The sequence below is a fragment of the Scophthalmus maximus genome, chromosome 14 (genome assembly GCF_022379125.1).
Source record: "Scophthalmus maximus strain ysfricsl-2021 chromosome 14, ASM2237912v1, whole genome shotgun sequence".
Classification (NCBI taxonomy): domain Eukaryota; kingdom Metazoa; phylum Chordata; class Actinopteri; order Pleuronectiformes; family Scophthalmidae; genus Scophthalmus; species Scophthalmus maximus.
This window is the reverse complement of record NC_061528.1, coordinates 20,410,860-20,415,919: the sequence shown is the minus strand read 5'-3', so window position 1 is coordinate 20,415,919 and position 5,060 is coordinate 20,410,860. Positions and strand designations below refer to the sequence as shown.

Sequence of the window (5,060 nt, the reverse complement as noted above, 5' to 3'; positions counted from 1 at the left end):
AATACTGTTGTACCCCACCATCTGTGTGTGTGTGTGTGTGCGTGTGTGTGTTGTTGATTTAAGGGAGTAGAAGCTGTACTTGTGATGATCAGTGTGGTGTTTTAACAGGCCCAGGCTGTTTGTTTGTTTGTTTTTTTAGGTGGATTTGGTTTGGGAAACCCAACAGGAGGTCAATATGAAGCACATGAATGCACACTCCTGGTGTGAACACAAACACTCCCAGTGTAAACAGACACAACAGCCGCGTCACTGCTGTCGCCGTCCGTCTTTATATGTTTCCCTTGTCGTTCAGGCCTGTCACCTGTCGCCAGGCGGGTGGTGAGGGAATCACAGCTGGGGTGCTGTGGCCGGATTGGATTGGACGGGACGGGATCAAGTTCTGACGGACAAGTGAGGTGGACGGGTGTTAATATGAAAAAAAGACTCTTTGCAGTTATTTAGTATTTCAGTTTCACATGGTGGTTCAATTCATATGGAAGAGGTTAAAAACAAAAGAACTGTCAACATTGAAGCAGCAGAGGCTGAGATATCTAAACTCTTTGTCTCAAATTCTGGAGAGCCCTTATAAAAGACTCCAAAAATATGCAGATTAGAGCCTGACTGACTTATTATACTGACGTGTGTATGTGTATGTCTGTCGATATGAAAATGTTTCTTTTAATCAAATAAACAACACTGACAAGATGTGCATTTAAGATGAATCAGTTTATTTCCTCATCTTTATCAAGTTCTATATATTTGGTTGTATGTATGATGTAGGATGGCATATTTTATTATTGTCAAGAAAAAGCCCAAAACTACTAAAACTTGTGTCTGATAGACTTAAAAAACCCATCACCATCTGTAAATACTTTCTAGAAACCCAGAAGTCCCCAACAAACCCTCCTGTTCAAGGATTGTTTGCTTGAAGCAACAAAGCCTACGTATTACATGAGATGACTGAACATTTATTTGTTTGTTTGTTTATTTATTTCAGTTGATTAATATATTTGTGAAGATTTGTAATCTTCAGTTTGGAACCGGTGGGCTGAGAGCCACAGTCTGGGTAGAGAAGTCTGAGAGATCGGCTTATGCATTGTTGGTTTGGTTCTTCTCATGAAAGCTGTTGACAAAAATAAAAATAAAGAGTAAATTTTAACCCTAATCTTTTCAAAAAAGATATTAAAGGGGACATATTATGCTAAAACCACTTTTTCAGCCTTTTTGCACATATTTTTGGGTATGTGGGGTGCCTGGCGGCCCACAAAAAGTGAAAAAGAAACACAAAGTCGTTATTTAGTGGACTGGCTTAACTCTTCAGACGGGCTCTGAACGAGCCAGTCACAACCCGGGCGTCCTGTTATGAAACATGAAGCTGTTCCTGGGGTAGCCACGCCCCCAACTTGAGAATCTCCGCCCCTGAACTCCGGCAGAGACACCATTGTTTTCTCTCGGCGCGCGACGGACTAGCATAATGCCGAAAAGAGTTAGTAACGTTTGCCTGTTGTTGGCTGTACAGACCAACATAAAGCTGCACATGGACTCCCAGCCTCAGAGGACACACGAGCAGGTGGATTGACTTCATTTTTGATGGAAATGTTCCAGCCACAGTCGGTGAAAAGCTGCGAGTGTTTGAACAACTTTGTGTCAGACTGTTCTTCAAGCTGGGGCCAGTGCAACACCAGACTGGAAGAAAAAACTTTTTTTTGCAAGATGGAGCAATTCCAAATGTCTGTGGCGAAGCTACAGAGGAGACATGTAAGTTTTTTAAGACTTCGCCCGGTGTGTGTGTGTGTGTCCTCGTAGTGTTCTGCCGTGTTTGTTTGGCCGCAGTAGCACAAGCTAACGCTCAGGTAAACTATACATGTCGTTAATATTACCGGCATTAGTGGGCTTTAGCGGGGGCGACTCTGGCTTAGGCCACCGGCAATTTGCTCCACGTCCTTTATTGCGATGTGTTTGAGATGTAAGATTTTAGACCGTGTGTGCGTCCTGTGTCTGCATTGTTAGTTTAGTCGCGTTAGCCTAAGCTAGCCCTGTCCTCCGATGTAAACATCACGTCTGTCACCGGAGTTACAGGCTTCAGTTACTTGCCGTCGCCGGAGCGGCCACAGTAACGTTGACGCTATGAGTGTTGGTGAGATCGAAACATGTCATTTATGAGCACTCTTCAGTAACTGTGTTTGCTGGGTAGCTCCCAGAGTTAGCACCACAGCTACTGCGGTTCGTTTCTGTTGGGTGCTCCGGTACAGGAGCGATACCGAGGGTCGAACTGTGTGACGTCATCACGTGGCAACATTGTGTAGAAATGTACGATTGTTTCTCGATCTTATGATATTTAACAGTGGTCGCGTGAGCGGTTGCGCCGCAAATTGATGCCGCAGAACCACAAGCGGCAGAATGTTCACTACTTCCAACTCGGCGTCTCTCGCGTGTGGAGGTGGATTTGTGATGTGACTGTAATGTTACGATTGGAGTCCAGCTAGCACGCGGCTAATGTACCTCAGGTGTGGAGGTGGACTTTGGATTTTATAAGATGTAATGTTGTGGCTGCAGGCCACCGCAGCGTTGGGCCTCTGCTAACTTTGCTCCTAGCTTTGCTCCGTGCTGCTGCTGCTCTGTGTACCGTGAGGCCCATGTGGTGCGGCTGTTTTGACGGTCGGTTGCTCCAAACATCCGATTTTGGATGAACTGCCTCGGCTACACTTCGACCTGTTGTAGATGACGGCAAATTAGAACAAGTTGAGCGAGAGACACCGGTTCCGCCCAGTCTGTTATAAACAGCGCTATCGCTAGCATGGCTGTGTGTGTACATTATTATATGAATTAATTTACTCTTATCCCTCATTATATTTGGTCCTGAGCTAGACAACTGGGGCTCATACTTCAATTAAAAATAATATACTGTGGCTTTTTTGTTCCCTGTGTTCTTTTCGTCTGGTTACATGCATGTGTGTTGTGTAATTTACACAGCACATGTTGTATATATTATATATGAATTACATTTTTTGATATTTAAAAAAAAATATTTGTGATTGTTGTCATTAGACACAGATCTTTTATTGTTTTATTTCCCCTTGTGTTTCAGAGTACATCACACCAATCGGCAAATGCATGTTCCACGGTTTAAAGAACCATGTATATTGGAGTGCAACCTCTTCAACCTCAGGGCCTGAGAAGGTGGCCAAGTGGACTTCACTGTTTAACAACATTCAAAACATCCCTGGGCATGGAGATCCCCTCTTCCCCAAAGACATAGAAGAATGAAGCCACCACAAAGCCTGTTAAAACAGAACCCACACTCAGTAAGTTGTAAAACACAATTTTATTATTACAAACATGATAACAAATCAAATGAATAATAAATTATTCTGAACATTTTATGTAAACAACAAAGGTGAATTCAGGAAAACATGAAAAATAGAAAATGAACAATGGAATTGAATGTTTTACAGATTATGTGGGTGACTTGATGAGGATGGTATTTGAGGACCCAGCACCATTTGTGGAGTAGATGAAAAAATCCCCACACCCAGGGACCTGTCATCCCAATATGACAGGCCGACAAAGGACGAAATGGTTGCTTGCCACATGTCAGTTATTGCAGTTGGAAATTGCCTCTACTGCTTTATTTTTGTATATGTTTATATTTCTGGTTTCCTTACATTTGCAAAAAATAAAGATATTTTGAATAAAATATTTTTTCTCATTTCTTCATTCGTTCTGTGGATCCTGTCATATATTGAAAACTGTTTTTACTTTATTTTATGCAGTTGTATCTCATAACAGAAACTAACTGTTCTTCTGTTCTGCACCTCTGAGGTCCGCAATCCATTCTGTAGATGTTGTAGATGTTCTGAAGGGTGTATAAGTTGAGGCAATTCGGCTCAAGGCCTGCAGCTGAGAGGAATGGGGACCTGATTCATTCCTCTGAGAACCTAATATGGAAAAAAGGATATGTTTTACAAGATCTAATAGAGCAAATAATGATTGAGGCAGCAGCCCTACATTAGGCAAATATTGTATCCAAAAAGTAATGTGTTTCAATGTAAAATGGGTAAATACAAATTTGTTACTGAATAAAAAATAAATCTGCTCAACTTTTAGTTCAACTGATTTAGTCACTAATCCAAAAAAAATTGATAACAAGCTATATTTTTTTTTTGGGGGGGGGGGTTCTTTATTCCCCAACACAAGCCTAATTCAATAAAAAAGAGTTGTGCGTCGAGCCAGGCTCCTCTCTCTCTCTACCTGTTGCTTGTTTTTTTGCAGGGGGGTCGAGAGTAAATCCGAGCATGACAGGCAGAGGGTGAAAAGAGCCGGTGGAGGAACGGACAGTATGAGAACACTGAAGACTTTTCTGAACATTGTGGCATGTGGTGACCCTTTTTAAAAGTATGAACCTGAATATGAGCATAATAGGAGCCCTTTAATGTATCAGCTTGTTAGAATCAATGACTACTCATGTCTGCTGGGCTGCTTTGGTATGATCTGAAGGGGTGAAACTCCTGAAAGAGCATTTCACATGCCACCCTCCTTCCACTAAAGACATATGCCTTTGTTCCACTCACTGTATTTCTCATAGAAAGAATCAAGACAATAGAAACTTTATTGTTTGGTGTATATAGTGTTTATACCCCAAATGATGCACTAAAATTAAATGACATCTTGTCATCACAGTACAACTCAAGCAGAATAAACCAAACATAGCAAAATATCAATAATTGTTGAGACTTCCGTGACTTCCATGACTCCAAGGCTGGAAGAGATGTTGACAAATAGGTCATATAATTGTGTTATAAATTGTGAAAAAGTTGCCAAATCTTTATTTTTTATCATTTACAAATGTATTGAGTACTTATGTCAAAACAAAATATAAGAAACAAAAAAGCTCAAAAAGAGTTGTGTTACTTATGTTAAGTAGCCTTTAAACTCATGAGGTTTAGTAAGCTATCCAGTTAGCATAAATGCTGATATATGCATTCAGTGCCAAATAATCTCTGTGGTTTTGCCCACCAGTGCTTTGTAATACAGTGATACAAGTAACTATCTAAGTATTAACATATTTACCTTTGGACATG

General features: G+C 41.0%; 1 long non-coding RNA gene across 1 annotated transcript; it reads left to right on the top strand.

The window, feature by feature from the left end:
* Positions 1-1,409: 1,409 nt before the first annotated feature.
* Positions 1,410-3,685, top strand: LOC118282673. Its single transcript, XR_004784322.2, has 3 exons — positions 1,410-1,737; positions 3,068-3,284; positions 3,435-3,685. It is a non-coding gene; the product is annotated as an uncharacterized LOC118282673 (long non-coding RNA).
* Positions 3,686-5,060: the final 1,375 nt, after the last annotated feature.